A 15,010-nucleotide genomic window follows, 5' to 3' on the forward strand; every position below is an offset into this window, starting at 1 on the left:
TCATAGAACAACAAACTTAGAATGGAAACTGTAATGTAATGTAAAAATGACGCGCCATCTCGTGTATGTTCTCAGCAGCTTTTTGCGTGAATGGCGCCAAATTTAAATATTAAAATGTAAGCTACGTCCGCATGATACTGAATTTCTCCGGATCTGTAACCATAACATTGGATTTGACTAACTGAAACCTAAAAGGTAAATGAATCCAGCCAGTGAAGTCCAATTTTGTTTGTTAGGGGTCCAAATAAATTCAGTTTAATGCGGATGCACCTCACCAGTCAGGGCCTTCAAAGAGTACAGAGCACTTGTTTTATAAGTAACAACTCCAATTAATCCAATCCAGGAGTTATATTTAATTTAATATGATTATACAAGATACAAGATCAACTTCATGAAACTCTACTGTATGATGCTCTCGAGATCGTTCTAAAAACAAAATATGTAGCAATTTATTACAATTCAATTAGTGCTACCTGCTAAATATAATGTGCGAACTGCCATACGCTTTAAATCTCTTCGTGTTCCAGGTTCTAAAGCGCAGCCAGAAAAATGACGTTCACAAACCAAAAACTTTTGTGTAAATTTTTTTCCACATTATATTCTAAACCAATTCTTAAAAACTTCGGGCTCCATTTTTGGGAAACGTCTTCACAATTTGTCACACAACATTTACGTTCTCGACTTGTATATGCATAATTCATTGTAATAATGAATAGTAATTATACTTAAAGCACAATAAGCCGTCAATCAAAATTCAAAATTCAACTGTCATAATGGCGACACGTACTAGGACAAGTTTCATGATGTTGATAATACCACAGCCGTCTATAATTACAAGCCGTGCTGAGAATTATGGCAACACTGCATGGTAGGCCGATTTCCTAATTCAATTTGACACATTTTGAGTGTATTTTATATGTGTTTTGGGTGTAATATTCCAATGTACCTGTTTTAACAGAGGGAAATTGCGGCAATTTGTGTTACTCCGTATGGAATGAACAGAAATTATTATTCAGGTAAGTTGCTAAACGAAATATATCGATTTGTTATCATAACCTCTAAAGCAGGCTACTCCTTACTGGACCCTTTACAAGCACTTTTATTTGTTCAAAGTACCTGTAAGAAGCTCAAATATGACCTACACACTACCTGATACGTAAGTACGGTAAGTGTTTATCGTGAAAAAATACAATTAGTTTGTATTTCAGGTATTCTAGCACGGACATGTCAAATCGATTTTCTGAAGGAACCTTTCAACTTATTTTTTTTTTTCAACTTATTCCCAAGAGTTCATGGTACGGGAATTTGAAGTCTATGGGGCTCCCCTCTTTAAAAGCTTCGTACCTAGACCCACTGGAGTAGCGACTGGCTTAAAGTCTGCCATTCCGAATCACACCTGGTCGTTGATATAACCTCGCTGATGCGCAGCGATTTACTGTCCTTTTACCGAAATTAAGTGCTCAAACGTGTGCTTCACCTCGACCTCTTTCGACAGAAGTTCATCAATTTCGGAGATCTCGATGGAAAACACATTATGATGCAGTTACCAATTTACAGCGTTCCGAATTTTAAAGTCAAATAAAAATGTTATTATCCATTTTTGTAAATGAAAAAAATATATGTACAATTGTAAGCTGCCTAAGTATCTTTCTTATATATTAAAACCGCCAAGGCGAAACACAGGGGAGAGGAAAATGCCATTTTTCAAGAGCAACAAGACGCCATTAAAACTTACATCGGTCCACCGATTGACTTTTGGACAACGTTGCCAAACTTCTCAGCATGGCTTGTAATTATAGACGGCTGTGGATGTTTAACTGCATCTAGCACGAAAGTGACAAGTGCCTGTGACAGATGACGCAAGTTATAAATGCCATTCTCCTACAATATTGCCAAGTCGTTATGTCATCTGAATGGTTCTAGGAGCTGATTGGTCGGGCTTATTACGTCACAGAGCCCGCCACAATCGTCGTTTTGAATAAACCTTAAAACCGCACAAAAGTTCATTATTTTTTTGCTAATCAGCCTCTATTTTTAAATAAACTTTTACTGTCCAAAAAAATGTTTTATGGTTTCAGGTATAAGCTTATTAAATTAGAACTGCGGAATTCAACTATACTGTAAACCCCCATTAAACAATGAAATACAATACTAGACTTTATGGTTCTACCGATTTCCTGAAGCAATTAAGAAACACAGCCTTATAGAAAAGATTGCGTAGGAATAAATGATGATCCCCTGGGGACTCCAGGGACAAATATTTCGGAGGCCTACGTAGATTTAGACTAAAATTTGGTTGTTAATTTTCAGTGACCGAATGATAACCACTATAATCAAACCTTGTTGTAGGCAGACCCAGCAAGTGTCGACCCCGGAAAACTGTCCCCTAATAGAGTAAGACGCCAAGCGCACGGCCGTTCGATGTCCGTGCAAAGCTCACTAGACCCGTACGGTTCGAACACAACCCTCAGCAGTAGCGGATCTAGTGAGCTAGCTTCTTCAGATGGCAAGCATTCGTCTAACTAACAAATAGCCAGCGGCGCGCCGCCTTCTACTGCTCCTTCAACCGCTCATTCTTCACCCGCACACGTCTTCACCTTTACTATCGTGCTCAAAAAGATAACACCTCTACTTTAATATCCTGTTGTCCGAAACTCGCCCTTTGAAAATTGACGCGCTGATAACCAACGGTAAAAACTCTATTTTTGTAAGCACCACCCAGAACGGGACGTGAGAACAGTTTTTGCGCGTGGTTTTGAAAAGGGTTAGCCCAGTTCTCGACCGCTATGTTCATTCTTGTTTAACAATATTTTCATGCAGTACTTATAAAAATATGTACATAATATAAAACTATGGTGCCATATTGTTGTTAAATGACTGAATTATCCAAACACAATTTTGTTTGTGTACTCACTGTGATCTAGAGTAGTTGGTTCAAGTTTAACTCGGTATCAGTTGAAAAGTGTTCATTATTTTTAATATTGTTGGAGCGTTCCACGTTTAAATTATGACAATCCGTTGTTGAAAGTTACTGTTAAATTTTCTTGTAAGATTTTATTGTTGTAAAAGATTTAAATGAATATAAATAATACTTAAATGACAAACTGCATGATCATATTCAGGATACTTGTTAACTTATACTGAAGAACCTTTACTTTTATCTGTACCAGTTGAAATTGTGCTCAGTTATAAAGTCCAATATGGTGAGAATCGTATTTGGAATACCTAGTTAAAACACCAGTGTAACATCTTCCCTCATACCTTGGAAGTATTATAAGCCCACTCCTGGTCCATACCATATCCGTGTTGCGGCGCGCATTGATGGCAAATTGTTATTAGATGAATTGCAAAGAGTGTAAACCTAAATCAGCGGCTTTCTGTGAGCTTACTTTTATCTTACACTAATTCTAAGTTTGCAAAGACTATGTTTATACTTTCTGTCGTTTGGTTAGTAGGTACAGTAAACAAAGAAGCGCATATCGCCGACAGGCGCAACTTTTGCCAAAAGGGACGCAATTGCCTAAGGTACCTTTATTTACTGTACAAAAATTCTAAATCAATTAACGGTACTACAAGAGTGTCGCTATCAGAGCTGACCGAAACAAAAACGGCGACCTGCCTAAATTATTATCGTCGCGAAACTGTGAGCACTGATGAACGTTCTTGTAGCAACATATACTACCTATATGTTCACTGTTTGAAATGTTTATAATGTTGATGTGACTTGAATTGTTTATGCGTGTAAAGGAGTTGTGTTATTTCTATTATGTAATTGTTTAATGTTCTGTTACTGGATTAGCTTGTACTATCTCTGTCTTGTCAATGTTTAAAGAACAGAATTTCCAAATTCTAATTTAAAAAAAAAAAGATAAGCTGGCATAATTCAATTACTGTCAAAAAGTGGATACTTATACTATGTGGGGCAAGATGTTATAATATACATATATATTTATTTAAAACTATGTTTTATTTCCCGGCGCCTATGATATGGTTCATCAGTCAAAACTGAAGAGTTGTTCTGGCCCCTAGGATAGGTAGCTAGTTCCTCTCGGGCGGAACATGTCAACCTACAGATGCGTTACGACGTGGTAACATGATGTTCGTCGCCGGACCGCGCAGAGCGTAGCTGGAGGGCCAATTTGATATCCAAATCGAAAGTGGGGATTCTATAACCGGTCCGTGCAGAGTAGAGTAGTATTGCTGCTTTCCGCCGTTTTACTATTCGTTGTTGTTAACCTCGTTATATATTTGATCTAGCGTCGTAGTATATAGGTACGAACTTATTGAAGAGAATATTGTATGCTCAAGCGCTATTTAATTTTGTATACTTATGTAAAGCTGATTTAACCACCTACTTGTAATTTTGCATCAAGTTGGTGTTGGTGGACCCCAGATGCCCAGAGTTTAGACTGGCGCTTGAAAATCCTTAATATATTAATGTATTGCAGTTCGATTTGTTGTTAATATACCGGGTGTTTCTGAAAATACCCCAGAGGGTCATTAATGTGAAGTGTATTTTTAAGAATAAATGTTATTTACCCATTTGCTTTACAGGGTTGTTCCGCTTCAAAACACATTTACTAATATGTTTTCTATTGCAGCAAAGATACATATACTTTAGGAAAATAGCAACTGCGTCATACATAATATAAAGATTATTAACTTTATTATTTATTCCGTTACCTGAAGAGGATTACGGGTCGACTGTCACGGGCAGCGCATGAGTCGAGGACTGCAACTGTCATGGCTGACTTAGTGTAAACACAAGGAGTGCCGCCGCAGCGCCGGCGCCGCTTTGAACCTCTAGGCAAAAAAGCGCCGCCTTTAAGAAAAATGACGAAACCGTGCAAAAATTCCACTATTGCCGTAAACTCTATTTGGATCGCACAAGGGATTCGAATAAACACACAATTAATTCATTGTCAATGACAACAATTTATTCCAAGACACACGAAAAAAATTCAGACAAAATCCCTGCATGTTTGGACATGATATCCCTCACTTAGGCGGTACATATTTAAAAAAAACCTTAAAATTGGGAGGTTCCACCCTGTAATACAACTTACGACGATACATACATTTTTGAAAGTTGGTAACCATGCAATTTCTAGGTGGGGAAAAGCTGCCTGCGCCATCTAAAAAGCACGGACGGGGGTTATGTTTTGGCATCTTGTCTTGAATGGCGGTCGTGAACGCGTCGCTCCATAAATGTTTGTTGTTATTTTGTGGTAGGTAGTAATTTTTGCATTTCTTTATATCGTATTTGTGTTTTGTATGCCGCATTTTATATTTTTTGTGTTTCAATATTTGTTTTTGAAATTTACTTGGTTGAACCGCAATACAGAATGACATGTTTAATACCGTTATCCTTTTGTCTGTAATTGTTTACGTTTTTTGTGTACTGCTTACTTAATTTATATTTATTGATGTTGACTACTTGGTCTTGCCCCTGAAGTAACATTCATATAAGTTTTGATCATTTTATTTTAATATGTGGAAATTACCGATTCGTTTGATGTAAGTATGTACTGACTTGTTGTTTGTACCTACTAACAATGTTCTCCGTGCATGAAGCAGTCACGGGGGTGGTAAAAACTGTAACCATTTGAAGTACGTACGACACCTAATTCCGTGATTGTCTTCGACATTCAACTGTAGGCTCGAAACCAGGGGCGGGCTACCTATTTTGCAGGAGCGGGATTACGCTAATCAAAGCTCTTCAGTTTAGAATCTATGTGCGATAAATGAGTGGCGATTCAATAATTTCCACGTATCTTGTTTTTAGTTGAATTTGCCTACAAGGCCATGTAATTTTCCTTGAAGCTACTTTTTGTAATTTTTTGTAATGTTATAACTTTATCTTACGCACAACAAAAGGACTTTATTGCACCAAAGATGAGTCACATCCTGTGTATTTCACCCTTTCTTAGAATCTTGGTACCTGCTTATCTGACCCATAATTCCCAAAACTTGTATTTATAACCTATATGTTACCTCTTGAAGCTACTTTTTGTAATGTTATAACTTTATCTTACGCATTCACTTCATTACAAACAATTAATTTTACAACACAATTTGATATTAATTTGACGGCTGGTTTTTTTTATTGGTAAGTTCTGTTTTTCCCAGCCGATTTATATTTTTATTCCGTGAACTACCCTTTTCAAAGTTTATTTTTGCAATGTAATTTATTTCGACTTAAATTTCCGAGTTTTACAATCAATAATAATTACGATCATTATTAAACAAACTTTTCACAATTCAGTGTTTAGTGTTTTATTTTACGTTCCTTCCCTACTGTGCTTCAGGTCAAAGCGTTGTTTACAACTATCGTAAGAGGATCCTGCCTTAGATATCTTATCACGTGCCACTTTCAAATTTAAGCGGGATCATGTTTAGTTTTGGAGGGAATAGTCACTCGGGTCGCCATTTTTAAACGTTGCAGAGTTGACGTTTTCTTGTAGTGTAGTGTGAAGTTAGCGTAGAACCTGGGGGTTAAGTACGCTACAAATACTTTCAGTTTTTGTTTAAATACGAAACCAAATAATCTGGTCAGAAAAGGTTTGCGATATTCAGGCGCACTTATCAAAGACGCAAAATCACTCGCTCACTGCTTCGGGGAACTTCACTCCTTTTTAATAAACTGAATTCATTCACTCAAACTGGCTTAATAAATAAGATGCGAAAAAAAATTTCGGTGGCTACTCGTACGGTAGAAACTCTTAACTTTCACTAAGCAGACAACTGCTTTGTTTACTGACACTCGAATTTACTTTTTATGAATACGGACAAACCGTTTTAAAACATTCCACAAACTTTTACTACTTCACTTGACGATAACTTAAAATCTTTTATTAATACTGCTATTAAGCATTAACTTTTTCTGATTTTATTTCGATGCCAACGAAGTGCGTCTTCAGCAAAGCAACTAGGTCTCAACGCCCGAAAATTAGCGTAAACAAATGTACAACCTCTTTTCTACCGTCGCGAAAAACTCACAGCTAGCAACCGCCCTGTTTCTCGTTGATTCCGCTATTTAAAAGAACACCACATCACCATAAGATAATCTCCTTTCTCAAGATCATTCAAATCAACAGCCAATCACAATCTGCATGTCCATTATCTCTTCTAACAACGATAAGGACACGTGTGTTAATTTAATTTCGTCCGATAACAAACATTTTGACACGCGATTTTACGTTTTACAATTACATCCCAAAATCTAAATAAACAATTTACAAAAGCGAATTGAAACAACAATTACGCAATTACAAAACTTTCAAAGGAAAAATAGACACCGAGACAACAAATTCAAATAAAATAAACCAACTGTACTGTACAAAGGGGCTTCGATTAGGGCTGGGCGATTACGGGTTTGAATAATCGATAATCGATTATGCAAAATAATCGATTACACTGATTAATCGATTAATCAAATAATCGATTATTCAAATCATCGATTAATCAAATAATTGATTAATCACCTAATCGTTTAATCAAAAGTCATGATACTATAATAATCAGATATGCTCAACTGGCGAACGAATTTAGAACTTGTTTGCGCATTACGTCATCGGGTGACAAATTTAAATTTTGTTGTCGCTTGTCGCCAATGAATATTAAGAGAGATTTACACAGTAACATTTGTTGTTGTAAAGTGCATAACAAATGTGGCACAGGAAATGAATTGAATAGGATGTTTAGTTTTTCACCGAGTTCGCACTATGATATGAATGAGTCGATTTCGGGAAGGTCTCTTATCAAAAGTTGATCAGGGATAAAAATGTTTCATCGTTCGTTTTAGTGCACACTTTAGAGGTAGCTCTTATGACTAATTTCTCCAAGATGACCATTCCAAGTGAGAAGTGTAAGTTATTGAGCGATGAGACTTGGCAAAGAATAATAACAAATTATCATAAATTATACTTTATTACAATTCAAATTAAATTATCCTTAACGAAGACCATAAAATGCATACACGAGGAGGTCATAACTTAGCCTTTAATATCGAGGGTTGTAAAATACGTACATTTTAGTTGCTTATGTAATCTAGAGGGGCCAGACTAGTAACAACATTATTTAACAATTTTTACAAACTTTCTTTTCCTCGTATTTGACTGTTCTTTAATATAACGATTTAATTTTCGAATTCTAAAATACAATTTACACCTAAAAAACAGTTTTTTGGCATCAAGACTAACATCTACATTTTCAGAATGTTCTATTAAGTTTTTTATATAATTAATTTGAATTTTTAAAGAATTTCCATTTATTGCATCAAAAATCGCATTTAGCTGCCTACAATTTTCAAGAAAGTTATTTGTGGGTTTCATTAAACCGCCTTCAGACACGTGGTTAAGCCACGAAGATGAACAATCGCTGGAATCTGGAATGAATCCCAGAGTCTCCTTTTTTCTTAATTTGAAAACTACATATCCCGCTAAGTTTTCTAATCCGTCACATTGCAGTTGAGTCAGCTCATCTACTGAAGAAATTTCATCTGTTGTACCTTCGTCGTACCTATCTACATTTACTTTTAATGTACTTAACATTTGCCCAGTAACTGTTTTTACATTATCTATATCGTCACAAATATTTTTTAATGTATGTAGGTTCTCAATTATAATATTTGGTGCATCTACTGCCTGTTCTACATTTGAAGAGTTAGAAATGATTTCATCATTTCGTCCTAAAACGTAATTCCTTAATCGATATTTAAATTGTAAAGCAGTGGGATGGTCGTAGAGACCACCAATTGATCTAACTATTGAAAAAAAACCTTCTAACGGATCTTGGTTTAAGCGGTAAGTTAATAAATATTTTGCATTGAAATCTGTCTTAAGATCATTAAGCAATAATTTTAATGACGTATTCCCTATTATAATACCTTTTTGAAAAGGCAATAATGCTTTAGAATCAATTTTTCTTAAGCTAAGCATTGTATTCGACATGTCATCTATAATTTTGTTTTGATCATACAAGGACAAACCATAAGCCTTCATTCTATTTCGAGAATCACATTCGGGAACTTTTGAATTAAACACATCAAACCAATCATTTGTAATTTTGAGTAAGTGTGAGCATTCTAAAAAGCTATCACTTCGACTTAAACCTAAAGAACCTAATCTTTCAACGGCTTTTGCTATGGTGTGTGAAAACAATTTCGTTGCTAATTTTACCTTTTGCCGTTGTGGACCTTTGACTGTTAAAAAACTCTCATCGATTTTATGAGAAATGCGCAAGTCTAAATTTTTGTTGTTTTCCAAAAGTTCTACAATAGGTTTTGTGTTAAACAATTTTGCCATTCAACAGGAAACCTGTATCAATGAAATGATTCCTTAAAAGTTTTATCATATGAGGCGCGTCCGCAAATACATAAATATTTTTTTTCGTTGCTGGATTTTCAAACCACGTCTTATTTTCTGAAATATTTAGCGATGTCCAAAGACCCCTGTTGCTACCTCCTAGATCTGAGTTTATCGCATACACTGGATAACCAATGTGCTCAAGATTTTTAATAATTTCGAATAGTAGTTCTTTAGTTATCTTGCAGTCGAAATCATAAAATATCGGTTGCTTCCAGTTTCCAAATAGACCTCGAGCCATAATTACTTGAACATATTTTGATGGGCTTAATGTTGTATCACTTTTTCTTTCGTACTCGAAACCAGCTTGAATTTTCATTTCATCAAACAGCACAACGCAAGCTTTGTCCATTTTGGATAGAGAATTATTTTCCATTAGCCTTAGTATTATAGTTAAGATAAGTACCTAAAAGAGTTTGTTTAGAATATTTAGTTATAAAACCATGTACTAAATTTTACAATTGCTATAAAATACCTGGCTTGACGTCAATTTTCTCTGCCCACCGCCTTAATGTAGAAAGCCCTGGGAGTGGATAATCTCTTTTTCTCAATAAACGATAAGAGCGTGGTCCTGCTGAGAATAAGGATATTGAAGAAGCAATGTCTTCTACTCTCCATAATATGCGACTACTTGTGGATTTTAGTTTTCGTAGTTGACCATTCGTAAAAATTTTTTCCACTAATTGCAATTCTGCGGTTTTCTTTGCAAGCATACGTCTATCAGTTTCCGATTCGCGTTCAGCTTTAATTAGTTTTGCATTGACCATTTCCAATTCTTTGTTTTGATTTAGAAAATTGTTGTCCATTAATTGTAATTCTGCAGTTTTTTGGGCAAGCCTACTCTTCAATGCTTCAGATTCTTCTTCAACTTTTGTTAGTTTCTTCTTAATCAGCTCTAATTCTACGTTTTGTTTTAAAATGGCACTTTTAAATGTAATACAATCTTTGCAAGAATATTGGGAACTAAAAATATATACGAGAAATTTTATAAGTAGGGATATATTAGAGCAAGAATTTCATTACCTTTCTTCCATTGTAGAAATCTTACTTTCTAAAGCTATTTGATCTTGAGACGAGTCTTGAGACCGTTCATCCTGATACTTGCATGTATATCCAAGCTTTCATCTTCACTTTCATTTAATTTTGGTAAATTTACAGAAGGAATGGCATCATTTTTTAAACACCATAAATGCCGTGGGTAATTTTGTAGCTTTTCTTTTAAACGATAATCACTTTCCACAAAATGTTCAGAACAAATTCTAGAATTTTCGACTTTAAATTTACGTTTTTTGTTGCAAACACGCACCCATTCATCACAAATATGTGTCAGTCTAGGAAAACGAAAATACCGACAATTTAAATTAAAAGTATAGCTGTTTCTGTTGGAATTATTTGTACAACTCATCACCGCACAATACACCATGTCGCTTACTTTCAAATAGAACGACACGCAAACTTAGACCATATAGTACATGGACTGCTAATTGTAACGAAAATATGGTCAAGGACATCGCCTGGGTATGTGAGTTTCAGGGTAAACGAGTCTGTCCGAAGTTGTCCGATTAGACACGATTTGAGACTGTCAACCTATAAATTAACAAACGTCAATTAATTAATCGCCTAGATATGCCAAAAAAGCAAACCTATCCGTATTTGTGGACGTATAGAAGACAATCAAGAGTATTTAAAGCTTCCCGTACTACGAGGTTCCCTAAAAGCTACTCTTTACGCGATCCGAGTGGTGTTCATACGACTTTAGTTTACCCTGAGATTCACATACCCACGACTACAGTGCCCTCTATCCGTGACCACCCATTTTGTATTGAAAGCATAGGGATAATAGCAGTCCAGTCCATGTACTATATGGTCTAAGCACGCAAATCGCTACTGTCAAGCTGTCATTATGGCATGATACTATTATCATGTTACCAGTAATTCGTTTGTCACCCAGTGACGTCATTATAGATGCGCTCGCGTGCGCATGAGCATATCTGATTATTATAGTATCATGATCAAAAGTCGATTGTCACATACAAGGAGTGATAAATATCTGTTTGTATGCATTAATACGTTAATTATTCAATAATAAAAATAAAAAATAATTCCATTACTCTTTTCATCAAATGCTTCATTACTAGGCAGATCGATTAATCAATAATCAACAAAGTGTCCCTGGTTCGAATCCGGGTTCGGGCATGGATATTTGCAAATGCATAGTGGGTTGGTTGGTAGAAGAGCCTTGGCTGAAACCCTGCCCATTTGAAAATGAAGGTCAAAAATAAAAATAAATAAATAAAAATAAATGATTAGGCAGCTTACTCTCCGATGAGGTGTGCTTTAGTTTTGATGATACAATCTTAATTCATTTTAGCTGCTTAAATTGACGTTTTAACATCCGCTATAAAATAAAATAATACTTGTGAGCTGTGAGTGCTCCTTTTTGCGTAAACTGATGATCCAGCTAATAATAATCAATTAAAATTTACTTAATAATTGATTAATCAAACAATCGATTAATCAAATAACCGATTAATCAAATAATCGATTAATCAAACAATCGATTAATTAAATAACCGATTAATCAAATAATCGATTAATCAAATAATCGATTAATTTAATAGAATAATCAAACCCGATTATCGATTATCGTTTGATTATAATCGATTAATCGATTTTTTTGCCCAACGCTAGCTTCGATAACAAACTGCACGGCGACATTTTGATTTGTTGTTGATCGATACTAACAACGAAAGCTGGTCGGCCAATCGATGCGAATCGACGGATTCTCAACCATGAATGGGGCGAGGCGAGTTCTGCGCGACGATGAGTGCAAATTTTATTTCTGCTGCTCATGCGCCGCACACGTAACAAGTAGAAATATATACAGACACGGGCAAAATGGTTATGTACAGGGTATTTTCATTAAAGGAAAAACGAAAAGATATTTTATTCTAGTTTGGGGACGCAACACCAACTTTGTGTTTATTCCTAAGTAATCCTCCTAATTTATACTTAATAAATTGAAGTATTCTCATATACAGGATGTCACGTCATTATTTTCGGTGATTATACCGAAGTAACGTGTACATGACGTTGTTCACACGACGATATATCGGGTGAGTTTTTCTCTATTAGTATATGAGGGTTTCAAATGGGGAAAGATTTAGAGTTTTATGTGCCTTAGGTACTCAGAATACCCTTTGATTTTCCAGACATATTCATACCCCAGGAGTACCTATAGACGTTTTGTATAAAATCGCAATGGTAACTCAATCTCTCTACAAAAATAGTTGCGAGAATTGCTATCGACAGTTTTCTTCGCCATTTCTTTTACAACGGATTTCTAGGGAACAGAGCACTCCTTTAGGAATTTCATTCTATTTATATCTTTTTCCTACAAATCCATGTGGAATTATTATTCAACCTTTCCGCACCTGCTGTCTAAATTAAGTGTAAAATGAATCAAAATGCCGAAAGGGTTATTTATTGGCATTTAAAGCCAAAGGTATGTCGTGTTCCTCTAGAAATCATCGTACAAAAGAACGATACACCATTGGATAAGCTAAAGAAAAAGAATGCCCACCTCAAGTAGATTTCAAAGCGACTCCATCTTTTTCTCATTTGTAAAAAAAAACATTCCGAAGTCTCTTACATCAAGTACCTACATGAAATCCATTGTTAATTAATCGGACCTTCTCCAGTCCAGAAGGTATCTGAAGGTCCTGGATACGACAACATTAGACTAAAATTGTATTTTGAGATGAATGCCGCTAAGTAATTTTAATACTCCGACTTTTACCTCTGTACGGGCGTAAAAGTTAGTTACACTCAAAAAAAGCAGATTCGTACACAAAGAATTGGTCCCTAATCAATCAGAATGAGTTTAAACAATCAAATGAAAATTAATAACTGGCCAATCTCAAACAAATCAAAATAAGAATAACATTTACGTTGATGGAAAATAAAACCAAATTCAAGGGTCCATTAAGTTACAAGTACTAGCTGTGAAGGCAATAAAATTAAAATAAAGAGGATAATTACAATTACCTACCAAATTTTTGTTATGCGTAGCACAAACACGCATTATTGGTGTAGATATACGTTTGTTGTGACCTGGATCAGTACATTACGGTAATTAACAAACACATTGGTATAAAAGGCAGGAGACAACTTTTGTTTATTACTTAATATACAATATTATTTATAAAATATAATGCGTCACATGGCATCGATCTACATACTTCTTGCGCTCTGAGGAGGTTGTGTCATCTCTCGTATCAATCGGCGTTGCCGGACGTCGCTAATGTAGAATTTATAAGTTTCGATTACATGGTCTTGAGCCGAAGTTTATTTGGTCATTCGTTTAAATTTGTGGAAATTATCACAGGAAAGGGAACACCTATACTGAAACTGAAACAGTTACAACATCAAAACTGTGATTGATCTCGAATCGATCGTTTTCACATCGGCAGTTTCCGAACGAGGCACCCGTTCTCCGCACCAAGGGTAGGACCTTGCTAATAAAAAACTCTTTGGTTTTGAACCTATGTCTGATATGAGTTGCGATTGACTAATTTCCACATATTCCGTAGTTTAAACCTTTGAATGTGTTCTCCACGACCATGTAATTTTTCATATCCTTTCTGATAAAAAGGATTTATTGCACCAAAGATGCGAGTCACCTGTTGTACACCTACCTTGTTTTGTAACCTGCTTGCAACCCAACTAGTTCTTTGTGTTGCTACTTGCTTTTACCCTGTGATGATCTTAGGGGTCCCCGATCCAGTACTGCAATTTTGACTTACTCTATACATACAGTGCAAATCTCTGCCGACTCAAACTGGGTGGTGCGACTACCTTATATGGTAAATGGTATAGTGCTCTCAAATACAATCACTTGAGGCAACAAAATGCAAGAGAAAAATACACAGATCAAATGTTTCAAATTGTTCAATAAAAATCAGGCAATGGAGTCAAATGCAGTTAAACAAATTAATGAACATTTTTTACATTTTACATAAATTAGTTTAGTTCAAAAACACAATCAAATATAGCTACAGATCAATTACACCAAACAACTTGTAAAATGATAAACTGCATGTACATAAAAAACATCAAAATGGGCATGGCTCTGCTCCGTAATCAGTTCCCAGAAGAAAAGTTAATGAGAGGGCCCCCTTCCCGTATTGCCGGGAGCTCCAGTCCACGCGAGTAGTCTCTTGGTACTTCTTCCGGGCATCCCTTTCTCCAACATCGAGTTTTACCAAAAAACCAAAACACACTTGTTGGCACCGTTTATTTTAATTATTCTAATAGTAGGGGAGCTAGCACGAAATCCACTGAACGAGAATGATCAAAATTTTAACCGATGGAGTTCCATTTTGCCCTATCAGAGTATGCTAAAATCGATCGTCTGCCGCCTCGGGTCATATGACTTAAGGCGCTGCGGGTACTTCTTGCGGTACCATTTCTGAACGGTTGTTTTTCGAGAAAATAAGTTATACACCAAATGAAAACGTTGATAATAGCTCTTAAAAAAATATTTAAAAAAATCGCGCACATTTGATAACTCCGTAAAAAAACAATTCTTAGTCGGTTTTTCACAAACTTTCTACGGATATAACTAGGTAACCGTTGGATGAATG

At 35.6% G+C, this 15,010-nt stretch overlaps 1 long non-coding RNA gene across 1 annotated transcript; it reads left to right on the forward strand.

Annotated features, from left to right (window-relative positions):
• Positions 1-2,013: 2,013 nt before the first annotated feature.
• LOC116178256 lies at positions 2,014-3,867 on the forward strand. Its single transcript, XR_004146827.1, has 2 exons — positions 2,014-2,295; positions 2,350-3,867. It is a non-coding gene; the product is annotated as an uncharacterized LOC116178256 (long non-coding RNA).
• Positions 3,868-15,010: the final 11,143 nt, after the last annotated feature.

This window comes from Photinus pyralis, unplaced genomic scaffold, assembly GCF_008802855.1.
Source record: "Photinus pyralis isolate 1611_PpyrPB1 unplaced genomic scaffold, Ppyr1.3 Ppyr1.4_LG8, whole genome shotgun sequence".
NCBI classification, from domain to species: domain Eukaryota; kingdom Metazoa; phylum Arthropoda; class Insecta; order Coleoptera; family Lampyridae; genus Photinus; species Photinus pyralis.